Raw genomic sequence first — 22,886 nt, 5'->3', positions numbered from 1 at the left:
TGGAGGAAGCCTTTGAAACTACCTATATAAAGAAAACTCTAGAGCGGGGGTTGTAGCTCACTTGGTAGAGCGTTTGCCTTGCATGTGTGAGGCACTGGGTTCGATCCACAGCACCACATAAAAACAAATAAATAAAATAAAGGTATTGTGTCTGTCTACAAAAAAAAAAAAAAAAAAAAAAAAAAAAAAAAAAGAAAAAGAAAACGCCAAGATTATCTTTGCTTGGCTCAGGAGGACGTCCTTGTAGGGGAGGAGTTAAAGCTAGGTTTTCTGCTTGGAGAGAAAGGAGTCCAGATGAAGACTATGACATAATTCCCACAATAATTCTGTTCATGAGCACATTTTTCCATTCTATATCAATGAAAAGCAGAGAATGTAAATGATATGTATATCACAGCTTGAGCAAACTAGAGAGAAGAAAAAGAGCTGGGCAGGAACAGATTCCTCTTGGTCTGTGACAAGCAGAGGTGGACTGGGGCTAGAGGTGCTTTGGTAAAGGGGTGCTGGAGAAAACTCTGGGAATCTCAGTGTACCTTTCCAGTGGCAGTCCTGGCCCCTCTAGAGGAACCATTCCATCTTTGAAAAGAAAAGGAAGAGCAGAAAGAAAGGCACCCTAAGAAAGTCCCTTTCTGTTCCCTTGAAGATTGTCTGAGGCAGCTTGCCCCATCAGCAGGAACTGAAACCTCAAGCTTCGAGGCTCCAGTTATCACCCCAGTTGGGTCCACACGCAAAGAACCAAGCAGAAAGGAAAACTGAAAGTCTGATGTGGAGAGGAGATAGTGGCACCATCCTGTCCTAGACTCAGTTCCTTAGAGAGAGATAAGCAGACCATAGGTAAGTGGGGGCTATGGCTAAGAGGAAGGATAGGTCCTCAGAAAAGAAGAAAGAAACCTCCAGGTTGAGAAAAGAAGACTGGCCTACTGGTCTGAGGTATCTTAGGTGGGGAGGTAGTTAAGAAAATAAGAATGGTATTCTCTGAAAACTTTTGTTTTGACTCTCTTCAGTCACACAACAGGGGTAGAAATGCCCAGGGAGAAACAGAATAGGAGACCTATTCTGCCTCATGGAAGGTGGGGGAGTGTGTGAGTGAAAAAAAACTAAGCATCAGGTATCACATACTGATGCACACTTAGTTGCAAGACTGAGTTATCTTACAGCAGCCTCAGGAAGGGAGGAAAACTCCAGACATAGCCAGGAGAAAATGAGGAGGGGTTGAGAAGTGAACCAGGCCCCTGGATACAAGTTCTAGGGAATGAGGGACTCATGTCATTTTTATTGGGTCCCTGCTTTCTTTCTCAACAGGCCTTTTGGAAAGCATAAGTACAACAGCAGCTAGTCATTTGATAAGACTTCTTTTGCTGAACTTTTGGTTTGGGGGAATCAGAATCAGGCAGGTTCCCCACCCATCCCTGGATCTTTTTGTTTAATTTTTTTTTTTTAGTTGTAGATGGACAAAATATCTTTATTTATTTTCATGTGGTACTGAGGATCAAACCCAGTACTTCATGCATACTAGGCAAGCGCTCACCACTAAGCCACAACTCAAGCCCTTTTCCTGGTCTTAAAAGTCCAGTTTGCTGCTGCTCCTCAGTTAAAAAGAGAAAAATCACACGGGTTTTCCCCCACAAACTCAAGTTTACAGGTTGTTTTTCTTGTTTCTTTAAATGCAGCCAATTATTCTCACATTTGTTGAAGCCTTCAATCAAACTTTATAGCTTGTTAATTTTACAGAATGTCCTTAGAGCAAATAAGATGCAGACAGGAAAGTGAAGTCTTGCTGAGATTATTAAGAAACCTTAAAATAGCCTCCAAATCCACCACCAAGGCTGGTAAGCACAGGCTGCTTGGCTGGCTTCTGAGGTCAATTAGCAATGGGTTAATTACCATCTTTAATGAGCCAAGCCTGCAGGACTGACTATAAGAAATTTAACTCAGACTAATGTGTTTCCACAAACCAAAAACCTCCAGCTATGCACAACTTACCCTTACAAGAGACTAAAGGGTGGGGAAGCACAATTCTGTAGCAGCCAAGGGTGGGTCGGCCTGAGATGGGGTCTGCCAATGAGAGTTCAGACACAAGAAATAAAGAACACCACACAGGGAATCCTCTGGAGCTGAGAAGACAGAGGAAATGGTTTATTCACATTCCTAGGGGGAGGGACTTCCTGGCAGGGAGCAGACTCCAGAGGCTGGAGGGAAACTGGCCACAAGGATGCACAATCACTCTGAAACAGTAGTGTAGGACAGGGAGATATACACTCATAGCCTACCTGAATCCGAACAAGTTGGTTAAGAAGATGGGAGAGGAAGGAAGAACCTGTGCTGATCCTGAAGAGAACAGAGGGAAAAAAAAAAAAAAAAAACATGGGTCCTGTATTGGATGCATCTCTTGATTATCCCAGGGCACACTGTCCCAAGGATATGCTCAGATAGTCCTTCACTTTTTCCTATCCCTGTTGGCATGGTTTCTATGTGAGGCACCAAGCATAACTACTTCCTCAGTCACTGTGATCTTGATGTCCTGAACCAGCCCTCCCCAGTCCTATGATAGGTCTATGCCAGCTAAGGGATCAATAGGTTACAAGATGAAATGCTGTCAACTCACAGCAGCCCTATCATTATATCCTGGGATCTCATCAGTTTTCTTCTTAGAGGAGGCAATGTGGCCCATCATCAATCAGATGGCCCAGCACAGATGCCTGCTCTGTGTGGCAAACACCCTCCCCACAAACCATATCACCACACAATAGTAAGTCTCCTAAAGAGGAGTAAGGTGGAAGACAGCAAATGGTTTGGTGGGAAGACTTGGTGGTAAGGCTGCTCCAATAGTGTTTATTGGAGTAAATTCCAAAAGGTACAGGTGTTTTGCTATTGGGAAGGAGACTGTATTTATACTGGAGGCTGGGCTAGGGGAACAGAAGTTTTTTGGAGCATACTTGTAGCAAGGAGAAAAATATGGTAGAAAAAATGGGTCCATCTTGTCAGGAGGTAAGACAGGAGATTAATAGTCTGCACTTCACAGACCTCATCTTTTTTTTTTTTTTTTTTTTAAAGAGAGAGTGAGAGAGGAGAGAGAGAGAGAATTTTTAATATTTATTTTTTAGTTCTCGGCAGACACAACATCTTTGTTGGTATGTGGTGCTGAGGATCGAACCCGGGCCACACGCATGCCAGGCGAGCGCGCTACCGCTTGAGCCACATCCCCAACCCCACAGACCTCATCTTAACTGTCACTTCTTAGCTGTCTGTTCATAGACAAGCTACTTAACCTCTAAGAACCTCTGTTTGTTCAAGATGTGTATAAGGTTAACTCTTAAGATAAATTTATTTTTTAATGTATATTTTTTATGAATTTATTTATTTTTATGTGGTGCTGAGGATCAAACCCAGTGCCTCACCCATGCTAGCCAAGCACTACCACTGAGCTAGAGCTACCCAGGCCCAAGATAAATCTTTTGAGAGATAATGCATATCAAATATTTAGCTAGATGTCTGGGCCCAGTAAGTGCTCAAGAAATGAGCGGTTGGTATTTTTCTCTCTCTCTCTCTACTTCATTCTGCTCAGAGGTGGGAAGGGCACTCTGCCTCACACCACCAATAGGTTTGGATGCCATACACAAAGTGAGAAGCATGGGGCTGGCACACAGCCTAGGGCTGGGGAGTGATATGGAATGCTCACCTGGCTGTTCAAACTGCTGAAATAATTTATTCAAGGCTGAGGTGCAAGACTTAGGTTACTGGGTAGGCCATATGAAGGGAAGGCCTAGCTCCTCTCCAGCAGATCCTTTCCCTACCCTAGGATTTAACCATAGGCTCATGTGCACTCTACAGAACCCTGGAGAGATGAAGCATGCCACTAATACATAGTATCAGGAATAAAGCGCTGTAGTAAATAACAACTGCCTTGTCCAACGACCCTTCAGAGTGGGGCGTGGTGGTAGCAATGCCTTAGTTAATGCTACCTCCCTTAAGTAAGACCTAGTGGATTCCTTGCTTCAGGTCTCCCAAATATGACAGTAGGCTGAGAACATCACCACTTAGTACACACCTAAATTTCCTGAGCTTGGACATTGTGGAAAGAAAGGTAGGAGTCTGGCTTTCCCTGGGAAGAGTGAAGCTTGCTTGCTTTTCTTGAACTGTTCCCCCATGGAAAGAAACTGTTTTCTTAGAGTTCTGTCTGAGCTCTGGTGTTCCAGCAAGGTGCATTCTCAATAGCAAGGGTGCTGCAGAGAGCAAGCTATAGGCAGCAGTAGCTTGGGCTGCAGTCCAATCCTGCTTCCCCTGTGGAGTGCACTGAGAGCAACCACCCACATTGGCAGGGGCTAGGGCGGATACTGGCACTGCCAACACAAGCCTTTCAGGTCTGGCTGGCTTTAGCTGCTCTGAAACCTGGAACACAGGCGCTGGGGCCCTCACTTACTGAACCAGTAGGGGAGGCTACAAGCTCAGCCCCTGGGGATGAAAGTCCTCTGTCTGTCTCAGTCTGTGAATATCCGCACACAAGCCTGTTTCCACACTGCCAGTTCGTTCTGGGCCAGGAACACTGAATCTCACTCCGGCTCTAGTCACTTTGAGCCACATTCTTATTTGTCTTACAGACAGTCAGGCCTAGAAGGCCATCCCTTAGGCTTCTTCATCAAATTTGTTCCTAGTTTTATTTATTCTCTGTGGGGAGAGAGTGCCCTTTTTGAGACATCTGTAGCAATCAACATACTTAGTCAAAATTCAATTTAGCAAATATTTTCTAAGTGCCTACTATGTATATGAAGCACTGTTCTGAACCTGGGGATTCAGCAGAGAGCAAAGACAAAGTCCCTGTTCCTGTAGGGGCAGGTTTACGCTCATCAAAAGATTACACTAGATCAAAAGATGCCCTGTATCAAGAGAGAAATGCATGCCCATCCTCCATTACCTATAGCACTCATGAAGGCAGAATTCTCATTCCTTTTCCTTAAGGGAGGAGGAGGGAAAAGATAGCCACAAGGAGAAGAAAAGCTCCTTGCAGAGACCATGCATGCTGCTCCTTTATACTTTCCAGGCTGATGAATCCTGACTTCTGGTCTCTCTCAGTGCTTTCCACACTTTGTGCAGCTCCCCTCCCTCCAAACCCTCAGCCCCAGGACCCCCCCCCCCCCCCGCCCCTGCCACACACACACACAGGTCACCACTGCACTGTGATTACTTCTTAACCTTTGACTCAAGGCCCCAGGTAACCCTGTCTGCTATTCCCCTGCAGGCCATTTGCTTCCTCTGGAACCTCAAACTTTACAGATGATTCCCCCAGCCTACAGAAACTTTGCTTTTTATGCAATCAATTCATTCCCTCACCTTCCTTTAAGCTTGACAGAAAGTCTTTCTTTTCAAGAAGCTAGTTAGCCTTTGTCTAGCCTACCAGATTGCTATCCACAAATCTTTCCTAAGGACCTACCATGAGACAGGGACTATGTTAAACATCCTGGGAAGAGCTGGGGACATAGCTCAGTTGGTAGAGTACTTGTCTCACATGCACAAGGCCCTGGGTTCAATCCCCAGCACCACACACACAAAAAAGAAAAAAAGAAAAACAAAACAAAACAAAACAAAAACCCCATCCTGGTTATATAAGACAGAACAAGACTGACATAGTCCTTGATTTCATAGGACTTTCAATCCAATGATGGAGTCCATAGAAACCTGACAGCTGCAGATTGTTTCTTTAGTACCCAGGGGTGAGGCCTACATTTTGTTCATCTCCTTCAACATCTATATTATTCATAGCTATGATATGATGATATGAGCTTCCTTGACCTGGGTAGAAGGGGCTCTTAATCATTCCAACCCTCAAAAGAACAGATTCTGCTTCTTCTTCTTCTTCTTTTTTTTTTTTTTTAAAGCATGCTAGGGTACCAGGGCTTTGCATTTGCTAGGCAAGTGCTTTACCACTGAACCACAGCCTCAGCCTAACAAGAGATCATCTACCAGTGATAACAATACTTTCTTGAATAATTCAGGTGGAGAAGATTCAACACCCTGGGGAATACTAAGCAATTATTTTTATCTACACAGAAAGATTTTTTTTCTTTGAAGATTGAACACCAAAGAGTATTCTGCCTTTGAGCCACATTCCAAGCCCTTATCTATCTATTTATTATTAATTTATTTATTTACAGTTGTAGTTGGACACAATACCTTTAATTATTTATTTTTATGTGGTGCTGAGGACTGAACCCAGCACCTTGCATGTGCTAGGCAGGTGGCTCTACCGCTGAGCCACAATCCCAGCCCCCAAGTTCTTATTTTTTTAAATTTTATTTTGAAACAGGGTCTTGCTCAGTTGCCCAGGCTGACCTTGGACTTGCAATCCTCTTGCCTCAGCCTCCTGAGTTGTTGGGATCACAGGCATGTGCTCTGTTACTGTCTTGATTCTACAATGGGCTTCATTTTCTAGTTGGAGCCCATTCTACTTTTGGACTCTTCTAAGTGGTAGAAATGCCTCTCTCTCTCTCTCTCTTTTTTTTTTTTTAATATTTTGTTGCTGTTGTTGTTAGACCTTTATTTAATTTATTTATTTATATGTGGTGCTGAGAATCGAACCCAGTGCCTCACATATGCCAGGCCAGCGCTCTACCACTGAGCCACAACCCCAGCCCCAGAAATGTCTATCTTTTTCAAGTCCAAAAATATGCCTCCTAATGCTTCTAATTCTGTTCTCAGGGGCCCCATATAAACTTTAATGCTGCTTCTACCTGACTTGACTCAAATTACTTGATATTTGCCATCACACCCTCTCTAGGCTAAAGAGTCCCATTTCTCACTACTACTCACTTCAGTTGTCTCAAGTTTCTGCTTATTCTTCCACTAAGACTAAAAAGTCTCCTAAAGTGAGTATGTGCCCACATGTGACCTGGCAGCAGAGAATAGAGTGGAACACCACCTCCCTTGTTCTGAATACCTTAATTCTATGGATAGACTAAATGGCATTACTTTTGCTGTTCACCATCTTGCTCCTGACAAGTTGTAAGCTTCTATCAATAAACCCCCAAATTATTTTTACATATGTGACTAAATTGTCTTCCCCCAAATGAGCACAAGTCCTCCCCTAACTATTCCCCAAGGTCTCTCCATCCTTTTAACTGTGTTGCATGCTCTTTGCTAGGTGTGGTTGATTTTCTGGACAAGGGCATTATTTTACTTGGTTCTTCTTTGACTTTGTCTTGTCATATACCATTGCAGCCTATCAAGAACTCTTTTTTTTGGGCTGGGGATGTGGCTCAAGCGGTAGCGCGCTCGCCTGGCATGTGTGCGTCCTGGGTTCAATCCTCAGCACCACATACAAAAAACAAAGATGTTGTGTCCGCCGAAAACTAAAAAATAAATATTAAAAATTTCTCTCTCTCTTTAAAAAAAAAAGAACTTTTTTTTTTTTTTTGTATTGAGAAATGAACTCAGGGGTGCATAACAACTAAATCAACAACCAAGCTATATCCCCAGCCCTTTTTAAAAATTTTAAATTTTGAGACAGGGTCTTAGGGCCTTGGTAGGTTGCTGAGTGTGGTCCCAAACTTGCAATCCTCCTGCTCAACCTCCAGAGTTACTGGGATTACAGCCTCAGCATAAATTACTGTAACCAGCTATCAATAACTCTTTGTATCCTAAATTTGTCATTTGAGAGGGTACTCTCCTCATATCACCCTAACTTTATCTTCTTTATGCTTCTCAATATCTCTCCCCCACTAATATGCCACTTTTCCCCCTAAGTAAGATTCTTGAAAGCAGATACTGTGTGTGTAGTGTATTCAAATAAAACTTACCTGCAGTATCTAATACACTATGGGTACTTGCACAACATGGATGGGCTGATCATGGCAAGCAGATGGCAGCCTTAGGACAATTCCAGAGGACATCACAGAGAGATTACACTCACACTGTATACTATGTGAACTATGCTCCCTGAAATTATGCAAAACAGCCCCCTGGGCAGATTCAGAGATGTTATTTCTGCTAGGTACTGCTTCTCAAGGAGATTCAGACTCACTAAGGGATAGGTGTTCTCTTTAGAGGGCTGCCTATAGAATTTTCAAATTTGAAATAAGACATCAAAAGAAGCCAAGCTCCAGCACTTTGGGGCTTATCTGAACAGGAAGCTATTGCCCCAGGTCAAGATACAATGTACCTCCACACGAGGTGTACCTTAATGCTAGTCAAAAACAAGGGCCTTTTTTTTTTTTTTTTTTTTGGTTACTGGGGATTGAACCCAGGGTCTTGAGCATGCTACCACTAAGCTATATCCCTCATGAACTCCTAACTTGTATGACCTTGGGCAAATTACTGAATTTTGCCTACGAAATGCTGATGATTCTGAAGATCTCTTTCCATTTCTTCTTTTAAAAATAACCCAATTAATAAATGGGTAAAGGAACTAAATAGACACTTCTGAAAAGAAGAAATACAAATGGTCAACAATATATATAAAACATGTTCAACATCTCTAGCAATTAAGAGAAATGGAAATTAAAATTACACTGAGATTTCATCTCACTCCAGTCAGAATGGCAATTACCAAGAACAAATAACAACAAATGTTGGTGAGGATGTGGGGGAAAAGGGACACTCATATATTGCTGGTGGGACTGCAAATTGGTGCAACCATACGGAGACTGGTACAGAGATTCCTCAAAAAACTAGGAATGGAACCACCATTTGACCCAGTTATCCACTTCTTGGTATATATAAATTTTAAAGGATTTAAAATTAGCCAATCCTAAAAAACCCAAAGGCCGAATGTTTTCTGATATGTGGAAGCTAAATCCCAGCAAAGCGGGCAGAGAGAATAGAAGTTCAGTGGAGTAGACAAAGGGGGATTAGGGAAGGGACAAGGGGATGAGAAAAGGAAAGACAGTGAAATGAATCTGACATAACTTTCCTATGTACATATATGAATACACCACAGTGAATCTCACCAAAAAATTAATTTTAAAAAATAACTATGGGTAGGGCTGGGGTTGTGGCTCATTGGTAGAGCGCTTGCCTAACGTGCGAGGCCCTGGGTTCACTCCTCAGCACCACATAAAAATAAATAAAGGTATTATGTCCAACTATAAACAAACAAACAAACAAACAAAAAACTATGGGTAAATGGCAGAAAGATTAATAGAGGGAAGGGAGTGGAGGGTGGGGAAAGGGAAGCAGAAGGAAAGGTACTGCTGAATTAGACTGAATTAGAACAAGACATATTCCATGTTTTTATAATTACGTCAAAATGGATTCTACTGTCCTATATAACTAAAGTAACCAATAAAAAAGTATTGTAAATTAATAATAATTTATAATTATATATATTTATAGGTTTTGATTTACAAATGCAATGTAAAAATTCAGTCAAGCTAATTAACATCCATCATCTCAAAATTCTTATTTTTTGTGATCAGAACATCTGAAATGCACTGTCTTCTTTTGGCAGGGGGTGGGGCTCTGGGAATTGAACCCAGGAGTGGTTTACTACCAAGCTACACCCCCAGATATTTTTGGTCTCACTAAGTTGAGCAGGCTGACCTTGAACTTGTGATCCTTCTAACTTAGACTCACAAGTTGCTGGAATTATAGATATGTTTCACCGATACTGGCAAAATGTATGCTTTGTAATTTTGAAATGTACACTATACTTATTAACTGTATTCACCATGCAGTACAATAGGTCATAAACATAACCCTGCAAATGTCTTCTTCCTCATGCCTGAGACTTTGTACTCTTTGATAGTTGCCTCATTCCCTTCAGTTTCCATCCACTGACAACTATCATTCTACTCTCTGCTTCTATTAGTTCAATTGTTTTAGGTTCCACATATAAGTGAGAACATGTGGTATTTGTTTTTCTATGTCTGGCTTATTTCACTTAAAACATTCTCCAATTCCATCCATGTGATAGCAAATAACAGAATTTTCTTCTTTTCAAAGACCCAATAATATTTCATTATATACGTATACCACATTTTTGTATCCTTTCATCTGTTTGTTTATTTCACTGGGCTAATGTGAATAATGCTGCAATGAACAAACATGGTAATGAAGATATCTCTTCAACAAACCAATTTTAAATCTTTTGATTAAATACAAAAAAGTGGGACCGATCAACTTCTCTTTTCATTGTTAAAGGTTTCTATGATTCTAGGCAGTCACCTTGGAGAGGAAGGGTAGGAGTTCTGCCACTGAGCTTCATGCTGGGGCTCAGCTGTCACAAGGGAGAGTATTGGACTTGTCCCTGAAGATTCAACCTCTGAAATAACAGTGAGAGGCTAGAGAGAATTCTGATGATTGGAAAAAGATGGGTGGTACAGGTTCTTCTCATAGGATAAGCTACTCAGGAAGATTTGGAGGGTTTGATGGAATTGTTAGCAAAGAGCTCTCCTCTGGCCACAGAGCAGAGGAAGAAACAGCGGACCAGAGTATAAAGCTCCAGAGCGGAAAATTTCTGTTGGTGTCCAAACTAAGTTTTTGGCTTTCTGTGAGGCTTGGAAAGACTTATACTGATGTTTTAATCACCTGTTTAGTGTTCTGGAGACTCCTGTCAGCGGCTTCACTGAGCCTGCTCCAGCAGGCAGAGGGGAGCTGCTGGCTTATGCACCATGCTCTTGTGTGAGCTGTTTCTTTCCCATGGCTGTCTCCAACACTTCACAGCTCCCTCTGGGCCACTGTGAGCCCCAAAGGAGACTAAAGACACTCATTTTGGTTAACTTCTCACCAGATCTGAAGTCAGAAGGGACTCCTTAAAAGAGCCAAAATGCAGAGAGATAAGGCACAGTCTCTGGAGACCAGTCTGCCAGGAACCGCTGGGGCAGTACAGAAGCTTGCCTTCTAGGACAATCACCACACAGACATACTGAAGCTCTTGGATATTTATCATGAAAGAAGTCCTCACAAGTGAAAAGAATACTGAATGAACTCAGGGCAGGACAGTGTTAGAAACAAAAACTCATGAGCATGCAAGAAGCTAACTGAGGAGGTTCAGGGCAGTGGCATGTAGAGCATGTCAGCACTTTACTTCCTCTGCAATTTTCATTGGTCAGAGCTTCTTGGTGGCTGTGGTGTATATGAATGATAGTTGCTAGGCATTAAGATATTTAATCTGATTATCACAGTAATCCTGTGAGACAGAAAAAGAAAGAGGAAACTGAATTGCAGAGAAAATGAATATTTTTTCAGTGTTGAAGCTGGGATTTGAACTCAAGTCTTTGTTCAGTCTTTATACTAGATGGCTTTCAAGAAGGTTATGGTACTTTTGCAGACAGAAAGGGACCTACTTCAAGCCCTTCTTACTTAAAGGATACTGCACCTGTCTTGGCTCAGCAGAGGCCCAAAGACATCCAGGACAAAATAAACAACTGTGATCAACTTGCATTTACATGAACAGAAACTGGGTGCTTGGCTAAGCTACAGGCAAGAGCAAAAATACTGAAATTAAATATTTACCAGGGTACCTGCCCTAAAAGAAGTTCTCTCATTCAGATTTATTTCATTTTCCTGGATGCATTATGGACAAGACCTCTACTGATCAGACAATGAGTTGAATGAATATATAAAACTAGTCACTGCTGGATGCTCAGGTAAGACCTATATATGAATGTCCCTTGAAAGTTCTCTGTGCTATGCAGTCTTGAACTTATACTGGATGCACTGTAAAGAATAAAGTCCAGGGGGGCTGGGGTTGTGGCTCAGTGATAAAGCGCTCGTCTAGCGCATACAAGGCCCTGGGTTCGATCCTCAGCATCACATAAAAATAAATAAATAAAGTCCAGGGGCTGTGGCTGTGGCTCAGTGCTTGCCTGGCATGTATGAGGCACTAGGTTGGATTCTCAGCACCACATATAAAGGTCTATCAACAACTTAAAAAAAAAAAAAAAGAATAAAGTCCACCAGAGGGCATAGGTATTGGAAAATAAATCAAAGCTTCCTCCTTCTCTCTGGTGCCCAAAAGCTCCTCAAATCTACCAACCCCAGAAACTTACTATTCAAGCAACATCAGTCAACCCTTGATCTTACAACAAGGTATGATCGAGGAGAAGAGAAAACAATAGTTTGTATATCCCCTCCCCCATTCTCAGTGGAAAAGTGGAAAGACCAGGCTTAGAGAAGAGATGCTGATTTCTGACTGAGTTCTCAGGGAACACTTCTCTGCCATGGAATTTTCCTTCACTTCCCATTCCTTTCTCTTTCCAGGGGAAGCTTCTTCATTCAACTGTCTGTTCTCTGGGCTGAAAGTTAACTTTCCTTTGTCTGGCCAGACCACTCTGAACATGCCACTGTACCCTGCTCTGCTATGCCAGAGTTCAAGCAGAGAAGCTGCCAATATGCCCTTTATCAGAGGAAGGGAGGCAGTCTCTCAAGGGAACTCTGCTTACTGAGGTAGAGACTCCTATAGCAGCAAATGGCACATACTGCCCTCCCTTGGAGACCTCAGAGAAATCTTTTTACAAAGGCTGCAGTTACAGAAGAGCAAAAAGGAAGGGACTGAGAGGTAGGTCCTGACCAGAGAGGTCTCAAGTCTCAGAAGAGTACCTGTAAGGACAAGGAAAAGGCTGCCTGTCATGAGGGCTTAATTAACCGGCCCACCTGAGAAGGAGGGTGCTGGGAAAATGAAAGGGGCAAATCTTATAGACAACTGCATACATAGGAGGGTGTAGAAGGAAAGTGCTCCAAAGCTGATGACAAGGCAGGCAGGAAACCTCCTTGTCTGTGCTGACAGGAAAGGAAGGGTGAAATTCTGGGTCTTGTCTCTGCAGGATTTCCAATAGGCATCTGAAGTTCCCGCTCTTCCCAAGGGCGTGCTGACAGCTGGGAATACTGCCCTTCAGGTCAGGCAGGGCAGAGATCTAGACCTCTCAGGAGGTCACCAAGAGGTTCAGCAAGGACTTAAGCCATGAGCCCATACACAAATGGGACTGCCATTTCCTGTTGGGTTTCCATGCTATAAAAAAGTGGGGGAGAATTGCCAACTACAAAGTGCTCTCGCTGTCTTCTGTGGAAAATGGAGTATGCAATGTATCCAGCTCCAGATTCTGACTTGTAAATCTAAATGAGAACTAACTAGTTGCTAGATGTTGGAGGCTTACAGTATTAAACAGACATCCCTCCACCCTCACCTGCTAGCATTTCTGCTTGCTGTTCATGGATTTCCAGGGAGCTGATGACAAAATTGTCTTTGAGCTATCGGAGCAAGGGCAGTCTTGGGCTTTGGCAGCTCCTTCTGAACACCAGTTCACTGTCCTGAGTTCTTAAACAGCTCTGATGGAACAAGCCATCTGTGAGGGTTATTTAACTTGGAGCTGGAAGATGGTGAGGATGTGGAAAAAATAAACTGTGCAGCCAAAGGACAGGGCCTGAGCAAGAAGGCAGGTGGCATGTTCATGGAACTGTGTGCCAGGGCTGAGAGTTGGGTGGGATGGCAGAAAGGAATGGTGCCGAAAGGAGGCCAGCATGGGAAGGACTGAAATGCCCAGGACAGTATGGTTTTATTTCAAAAGTAATGTTTTATTGTTTTCCTTCAAGGGCTCACTTGTGGGTTTCTGTTTCTAGGAGAATCCTGGGATGTCTGACTGTAGCACACTTGCCCTGCCTTCTGCAAAGCTACCTGAAGCCTGCCTAACTTCTTGCTGGACCTAAATCTTAGCCTACAAGGTAAATCTAATAGGTTTTTGACATCTAAAACCACAAGATAAGAGCAACAGCTGAAAGGATAGAAATGAGAATGGTGGAGGATTTGAGGGAATGTGCAGGAATTACAGAAAACAACAGAAACTGCAGAATGATCTGGGAAGATGAACAGGAATGTGATGTGTGACTGGATTATAACTCTTTGGAGTCCTCTTAACAGTCCTCCTCTCACTAGGAAAACATACATTGAAAGAGACTTTTTAAAAAAATTATTTTATTTTTTTATTTTTTTGCACCAGGGATCAAACCCATGGGCACTTGTCCACTGAGCCACATCCCTAGCACATTTTTTTTTAAAGTTGTAGATGGACACAATACCTTTACTTTATTTTTATTTAGTGCTGGGATCAAACCCAGTGCCTCATACATGCTTGGCAAGTGCTTTACCACTGAGTCACAACCCAGCCCCCCCAGCTCTTTTTATTAAGACAGGGTCTCACTAAGTTGCTTAGGGCTTCAAAAAGTTGCTAAGTCTGGCACTAAACTTTTGATTCTCCTGCCTCAGCCTCTGGGATGATAGGCATGTGCCACTGTGGCCAGTGAGAAAGACTTATTTTAAAAGTCTAGAAATATTTATTTATTTTTATTATTGCTATTATTATTATTACTTTGCAGTAATGGGGATTAAATCCAGGGGTGCTGTACCTGTGAGTTACATTCCCAGCCCTTATTTTTTTTGAGACAGAGTCCAGCTAAACTGTGGAGGCTGTCCTTGAACTTAAGATCCTCCTGCGGGGCTGGGGATGTGGCTCATGGGGCTGGGGATGTGGCTCAAGTGGTAGCGCGCTCGCCTGGCGTGCGTGCGACCCGGGTTCGATCCTCAGCACCACATACCAACAAAGATGTTGTGTCCGCCGAGAACTAAAAAATAAATATTAAAAAAAAAAAAAAAAAGATCCTCCTGCCTCAGCCTCCCAAATTACTGGGATTGCAGGTATGTACTACCACACCTAGCTATGCTTATTTCATTTAATCTTTACTGAAATCTGATCATGCTCATTTTATTAAAGGACTAAAGGAATTATCTGGTGTTTTCTTCTGATTAGCACAGAGTGTAATGAAAACTATGACTTACATCTAGAATAGAAAGATGTATTTTTCTGCAGGTCATTCTGGTAAAATGGCATTAGAGTTGATATCTCATGTGATCCATTCTTTTTTTTGTGTGTGTGTGATCCATTCTTGATCACCAAGTTTATGTTGTATATCCTAAAGGTTTTGAAAAAGAGGCAAATAAGCTGCTGTGTGTGTGTGTGTATATAATTATATATATATATAATTGTTTTTCTTTTTTTTTTTGTGCAGTGCTGGTGATTGAACCAGGGTGTGAACATGCTAGGCATGTGTTCTACCACTGAGCTACACTCCAAGCCCTATTTCTAAAAATTTAAAAGACACCAACTATGAATGGGGCTTACTCTACGTTTGAAGCACAAACCTAGAAGGATATGCGAACAGTTATAAACTACTTTGAAGTATAGTTTCAGTGCTATATACTGATAAGACAGAAGAAAGAGGATAAAATTGTACCAGCCTGTACTAGGGAAACCCACATGCAGCCTCAACTTTTGTGTGTGATATTGGGGATCAAATCCAAGGCCTGAAGCATAATAGGCAGGCTGTTCTATCACTGACCTATACTCTTAGGCCCAGTATTAGTACATTAAAAAAAATATTTTTATTTAGTTGTAGATGGACACTATACCTTTATTTATTTATCTTTATGTGGTGCACAGGATCGAAACCAGTGCCTCACCCGTGCTAGGAGAGTGCTCTACCACTGAGCCACAACCCCAGACCAGTATTATTATTATTATTTTTGCAGTACTTGGGATCTAACCCAGCTCATACACATGCTAAGCAAATGCTCTGAGCTACATTCCCCCATCCTTTATTTATTTTTATGTTTAGACAGGCTCTTACTAAGTTGCTCAGTGTGGCTTTAAACTTTTTTTTTAATTGGTTCTTTTTAGTTATACACAACAGCAGAATCCATTTTGACAAAATTATACACGCATGGAATATATCTTATTGAATTTTCTTTTTGGTATCACAGATTGAACCCAGGGATGCTTAGCCACTGAGCTACATCTCAAACCCTTCTTTTTTATTTTGAGACAGCATCTCATTAAGTTGCTTAGGGCCTCACACTAAATTGCTGAGTTTGGCCTTGAACTTGTGATCCTCCTGTCTCAGCCTCCTGAGTTGCTGGGATTACAGGTGTACTCTACCATACCTGACTAAACTTTTTAAAAATGCCAACACATGGGGCTGGAGATGTGGCTCAAGCGGTAGCGCGCTCGCCTGGCATGCGTGCGGCCCGGGTTCAATCCTCAGCACCACATACAAACAAAGATGTTGTGTCTGCCGATACTAAAAAATAAATATTAAAAAACTTCTCTCTCTCTCTAAAAATATATATATAGATATATATCTATATATCTATATATATATATAGATATATAAAATGCCAACACATAACTAAAAGTTGTCACTGAATTCTTTTGTTTAGGATAAAGTCACTTTTGCTGACAAATCAGTAAAGAAGCTCAAAGAGAGCATCTCATCTGAGAGGCATTCATGACATGGTGGAAACCTAGCTTCAAGTGTTGGGCCAAACTAAGGCTGCATAGTACAGTGTGGTTTAAAAACACAGCACATGAAGCTGGGTATGGTGGTGCACGCCTGTAATCACAGCAGCTCAGGAGGCTGAGGCAGGAGGATTGTGAGTTCAAAGCTAGCCTCAGCAATGATGAGGCACCAAGCAACTTAGTAAGACCCTGCCTCTAAATAAAATACAAAATAGGATGGGGATGTGGCCCTGTGTTTGAGTGCCCTTGATTCAATACCTGATACCCAAAATAAATAACAACAACAACAACAAGATAGCACATGATACAAACAAATGGCACACAAAAGGTTGAATTTTAAAAACAAAATCATCTCACTCACCTCTGGTTTCTAGACCCTCTGTTCCCCATCCTGAGAGTATACTTTAATTTATGCATATATTTTCACATGTGATTATCTATGAGCTTCTTAGTTTTTATAGATAAAGCACATTTTATAGCAAATGCTAAGGATTATCAATAATTAACTTTTGGAACTGACCCAGAAAACCTAACATGTTTATTGTAATACATTTCTCTGTGTTGGCAGGACTGACAGGAAGAACTGGTAAAGGCAGAAAGAAAAGCAAAGAGGAGAAAACTCCTGAAGATGACCCAAGTCCATCAGTCATGCTCAAGTTCAGCAGGCCTGGGAGTAGTCAGCAACCACATATTCCTTAGTCAGGTAGGGTCTCAAAGGACAAAAGGCTGGACACAAGGGGCTGCATTTGTGACACAAAAGTATGTGAAAAGAATATGTATGTATGTGCACCTAGTCTGCATGCTGCCCAGGAAATACATTTCTTTTCTCCCAAGACCATACTTCCCAAACATTTTAAAGTGTCCCACTGAACGTATTCAATAAATATTAAGCATCTGCTATGGTATGGCAGGCCCTATTAAAAGCACAAAAATTCAGCAAAGGATAAAACAATGTTCCTGCTCTCATGGAGCCTTATATTCCTGTGAGATAGATAATCAGATAGTGGTGGGAAGCACTGTGAGAAAAATAAGGCAGGATAAGAAGGACAGAGTATCTATCTGGGTGAGGAAGAAACATTGTTATTTTCTATAAGATAGACAGGGACAGGATTTTAGATGACAGTTGATCAGGAGTGAGCCACAAAGCACAGAGGGCTTCCTGGGTTGGTAACTGGAGTGCCAGGGAGTCTACACACTATTACACAGTATAAAGGAAGGAGAACTGGCTTTTCTAGCTCAGTTCAGTGAGAGAAGAGGCCTTTGAGAGATTATGCAGCTTGCACACCCTCCATGCAGTTTCTGGAAACCTTCCATCACACATGAGAGTTTTATGTTGAATTTTAAGTTTGACCACAAATATTTAAACTTCCCTGGACCACAAATATAGTATCTTCTCTGTGGTTTAGCTGGCACCAAGTACATGTTATGAATCTATATATGTCTGCCTGTTATTTAAATTTCTTACAGAAGTGCCAAGGTCTTTAGTTGTGATTTACCTTCTTCCACTCCATACTGGTGGGTATGAACCTTAATCAGGCCTAATTCTTAAGGAAAGGAGAAATGTTTACTATTGAAGCTTAGATTTTTAAAATATACTTTTTAAAAATCTATTTTTTTTAGCTGTAGTTGGACACAATACCTTTATTTTATTTATTTATATGTGGTACTGAGGATCGAACTCAGGGCCTCATACATGCTAGGCAAATGCTCTACTGCTGAGCCACAACCCCAGCTCCTGAAGCTTAGATTTTTAACTATGAAGTTAAATTTCCTCTTATTACTTTTCTCTTCAAAAAATGTCAATGGAGAGTCTATTTTAAGTTCTTATATTTGAACTAAAATATAAAAATTGAAAAATTTCTGTGCTGTTTTCACTGAAGTTGAGAATAAAACTTACAGCTAAATAAATCTTTAGCTATACTAAAAAGCAAAACATGAAGGAATAATGAGCTCCAAACATCTAAATGTGTACTCTTTCTTACTTACCAATTCCTGAGAATTATGACCTGCACTAGAATTACAAAGAATATAGAAAACAGCCCCTGCTCCCCAGCTGAGCCATAGACAAGTTGGCCTGGGAAAGGGCTTTGGCTCCCCAAGCACACAAAATTCTCAAAGGGTTCCTTGGGTTATCCCTAATCAAAGGGTCAGTTTCTCTTACACAATTGCCAAGAGAGCCATGTGGCATTTTTATCAAATGAAGGCACATAGGCAGATCATCTGAAACTCAGGAGTGTCAAAACAATCACTCCTACTTCATTCTAGATATTTGTCACTGTCTTCCTCCTTCTCGTAATGGACCTTTGGGCTGTGATTCTCTCTTATATCCAGATTGTGTGTGTGTGTGTGTGTGTGTGTGTGTGCGGGGGGAGCCAAGCCAGGAAATTGAGTTTTATAGGAGAACAGCAGAGCTATTTGTTATGAAGTATCAAACCCATGCAAACACATTCTAAGTACAATGCCCACCTTAATAAAATGAACAATAACTTTCAAAGTATCCAACCTGAAAGGCTAGAAATACATTTTTAAAAAACTAGCATCAACCTCCAATTAGAAGGACTTCAAATGCATGTTTCTTGGTAAAGGAAGGAGACCCTCATTGTTATACAAAATTACATATAAGAGGAAGTGAGGGGAAAGGGGAAAAAAAAACAAGAGAGATAAATGAATTACCGTAGATGGGGTAGAGAGAGAAGATGGGAGGAGAGGGGAGGGGGGATAGTAGAGGATAGGAAGGGCAGCAGAATACAATAGACACTAGTATGGCAGTATGTAAAAAAGTGGATGTGGAACCCATGTGAATCTGCAATATGTATACAGGGTAAAAATGGGAGTTCATAATCTGCTTGAATCAAATGTATGAAATATGATATGTCAAGAGCTTTGTAATGTTTTGAACAACTAATAAAAAAAATAAAAACAAAATCAAATGCATGTTTCTAACTCATCTACCCTTCCAGTTCTCTAGTGAAATGACTAAAGAAAAAAGCAACTACATACCAGAAACTTTGAGGAATTTTATGCAAGATAAACTGCAGAGGAGACTGGAATGAGGAAAAAGGACAACTGATGTTCCACACTTTGTGAGCTCAATAAGAACACAAAGGATTGTTCACAACATTACAAAGCTCTTGACATATCATATTTCATTAAATTTAACAGAGTTTCAAACATTTCTTAAATAGAACACAAAAAGCACTAAGCAGCTGGGTGTGGTGGTATATGCCTATAGTCCTAGTTACTCAGGAGGCTGAGGCAGGAAGATCATTTGAGTTCAGGAGTTTGAATTTTTACTGGGCAACACAGGGAGACCTCTTCTCAATCAATCAATCAAATTAACTGAGTTTAAACTTAACATTACTGAATATTACTAAACCTCAATAAAAGTAAGAATCAAGTAACTGCATTTCAATCTAGATTAGGCAGCCATATAGAGAAAAACAACCAGGAAAAACCATAGGAAATGCAGTAAGCAGCAGTTATATAGAATAGAAAACTGAAAACAAAACTCCCCCATAAAAAAAAAGAAAAAAGAAAAAGACCAGAAAACTGAATTAGTAAAATAAATGACTTGATGGAGCCTCTACTATAATACAGAAGAGAAAATACAGATGAAAATATTGGGGGGAAAAATTAAAAATGTGGACACATAACCCAAATCTTTACAAGTTATTCCAGAATGATGAGGACTGATAGGAAAAGAACAATAATTTTTTTTTAAATGAGAAAGAATGGAGGAAAAAAGGAAAGATTTAACGTCTGAACAGTCATGCTACGAAACTTAAAGAGACCAACACCTTCATTAGGAATGGCAAAATCATGTTTTTTTGTTCTGTTTCTTGTTTTGAAGGCATCTGTGTCTTCAATGGAGAGTGCCATAATCACTTAGTAATTTCTGGCACAGAATAAAAAGCACACTTATACCTATTCAGACATCTGTCATTTGTGATCCAGAAATATTTTGGCGCAGTCTTTATTTCCAAAAATAATAAAAACAAAAAAACCCTGCAAGCATTTTTATTTTTTTTTTAATTTTTGGTTTTGGGTACCAGGGATTGAATTCAGGGGCACTCGACCACCGAGCCACATCCCCAGCCCTATTTTGTATTTTATTAGCCACAGGGTCTCACTGAGTTGCTTAGTGCCTCAATAAAATTACTGAGGCTGGTTTTTTGAACTCACCATCCTCCTGCCTCCACCTCACAAGCCGCTGGGATTACAGGCATGTGTTACCATGCCTGGCTCCTGCAAGCATTTAAAAAAAATAAACATCGTACAAATACGTTTGGTCTCAGACATATTTGCCCCAATAGAAGCAAATATGCCCCAACTAGAAGCCATTAATTTAGTAGGGCAAAAGCAGACACTCTCAGATTAGCAAAGATAATACACATTTTTCTTTCGGACAAAAATATAAATCCTTAAACACGTACCCCAGCAGAATTCTGTATTAGTAAACAATTGAGAACATTTAAAAAGTTTTAACAAACAGCATAACAAAAGGAAGATAGGGAAACTGTTAAACATTGAAAGAGTCATAAGAGTCATATCAATGAAATACAAAATATGGAGCTTGTTTAGATCTTCCTTTTCGTAAACCAACTGTGAAACAGCATTTTGGAGATAATCTGGGAAATGTGAAGTGGACCCTGTCATATTAACAAATTATTAGTTTAGAAATGTATAATAATAGTATGTAGATTATGCTTAAGACAAAATACTTAGAAGTTAGAAATATCTCCTAAAGTATTTTCTGTACAATGAATGAGACTTGATTAAAAATCTTTAGAAACAAAAGTATGGCAGCGAGACAAGAAAAGTGATCAAACCAATTAAAAAAAAAGATTGAAAAAAATTGAATTTGGCAAAAATACCTGCTCAATCTACAAAGTGATTTGTTATACTATTCTCTTTACTTTCATCTATGTTTCAAAATCTCAAAAAAAAAAAAAAAAAAGATTAAAAGACCAAACAAAACAATAAAATTCTGAAGAACAAAAGTAAATATATTGTATTAAAAAAAGATATGGCAAGGTCAGGGGTTGTGAGGCACTCTTGTAATCCCAGCTGACTCAGGAGGCTGAGGCAGAAAGACAGTAAGTTTGAGGTCAGTCTCTATAGCCAGATCCTGTCTCAAAATGAAAAATAAAAAAGGGCTGGAAATGTTTATCAATGGTAGAGTGCCCCTGGGTTCAACCCCCTGTACTGCAAAACAAAAACATAAGTGGCAAAAAGCAGAAAGGGTAAGATAATTCTATATAAGTGATATTAATAGGATTCTAAAACAATGCAATTGTCAGAAATTATTCTTCAAAGAAAAGATATGTATTGTAAAAAATTAAATGATTCTGAAGTTATTAAAATGTATAGTGATTACTCTAGGCACTGTGGCATGGGTCTGAATTGCTGGATGTTTGACATTAAGTAAGGTGCTTGATCTTTCTGAAAAATAGGGATAATAACAATATTTATCCTAAGCAGGGGTTATTATGAAGATTAAATACTGCCATACTGGAAACTAATGGCTATTATTATTAATAAAATCTCATTGAGGGAAGGGAGGGGAAAGGGAGGGTGCATGGGGGTAGGAAAGACGGTAGAATGAGATGGACATCATTACTCTAAGGACATGTATGAAGACACAAATGGTGTGACTCTACTTTGTGTACAACCAAGAGATATGAAAAATTGTGTTCTATATGTATAATATGAATTGTAATGCATTCTGCTATCATGTGTAACAAATGAGAATAAAAAAAAATCTTGACACCTTTAAAAGCTAGGAAATTGGTAGGTGGTAAAAGAAGGAATAAGTTGCAAGTGCTACATCTGTACATGAAGTAGTATAGCAGAAACTGCTGGTTGTTTCCTGTTATCTGCTTTCCTCTTCCTCTGTAATGGAACATCCTAAATTTTAGCTATGCACATGGCTGCCTAGAATAAAAATATTTACTAGTATTTACCATAGTTAGGTCTGGCCACATGACTTAGTTCTGGCCAATAGGATATAGTAAGAAATGGATATGAACTCCTAGAACAGGTGCTTAAAAGAAGTAGTCTCTTTCTCACTGAAAATGAAAGCCATGTACAGCAAAGCAACAAAGTGAGCAAAGGCTCTTTGTGATACCACAGAATGACAAGCCAGAAAACCTGGGCTTCTTTCACTTGAGAGGGAAATCTCCCTCTACCTTAATTTACTGTTGCTTTAGGATTTTATGTTTCTTGAAGCTAAACATTATCCAAACTAAAATGAGAGACTATAATATCCTATTGAATTCTTCTAGTTGATAAGTAGAGAAAATAATTAAAAGTATTTTATTTAAAAAATTACAATGAAGAATTAAAATGTAATAGGTACAGAGGTGGTGGTTGCATATAATCAATATTCTATGTATGTTTCATTGAATTGTTTTGACTGTTTAATTTTGTTAGATTTCATTTCAACAAAAATATTTAAATACATCATATACTGTTTAGAAGAGACATTCTTAAAACAATGAGATTAAAGAAAAAAAAAGGAGTGGGGGATAGGCAAAATTCTGTTGGGTAAAACAAAACAAAAACCCAAATAGGATACAAAGCAAGAATGAAATGGAAAGAAAATGTAGA

At 40.2% G+C, this 22,886-nt stretch overlaps 1 protein-coding gene and 1 long non-coding RNA gene across 9 annotated transcripts in view; one reads left to right on the top strand and one right to left on the bottom strand.

Annotated features, from left to right (window-relative positions):
* SMG6 (SMG6 nonsense mediated mRNA decay factor) overlaps nt 1-22,886 on the bottom strand; it is a 232,556-nt gene that overhangs the window by 25,800 nt on the left and 183,870 nt on the right. The window lies entirely within an intron of this gene.
* Nucleotides 10,743-21,788, top strand: LOC308635678. 2 transcript variants are annotated; one of them, XR_014019230.1, is made up of 3 exons: nt 10,743-11,579; nt 16,846-16,980; nt 19,238-21,788. It is a non-coding gene; the product is annotated as an uncharacterized lncRNA (long non-coding RNA). The 2 variants fall into 2 exon arrangements; XR_014019231.1 differs by lacking the exon at nt 10,743-11,579 and adding an exon at nt 13,610-13,650.

The sequence above is a fragment of the Spermophilus citellus genome (genome assembly GCF_964194105.1).
Source record: "Spermophilus citellus genome assembly, chromosome: 17".
NCBI classification, from domain to species: domain Eukaryota; kingdom Metazoa; phylum Chordata; class Mammalia; order Rodentia; family Sciuridae; genus Spermophilus; species Spermophilus citellus.
Note: the sequence above shows the minus strand (reverse complement) of the source record. Positions and strands in the feature narration are given on the sequence as shown.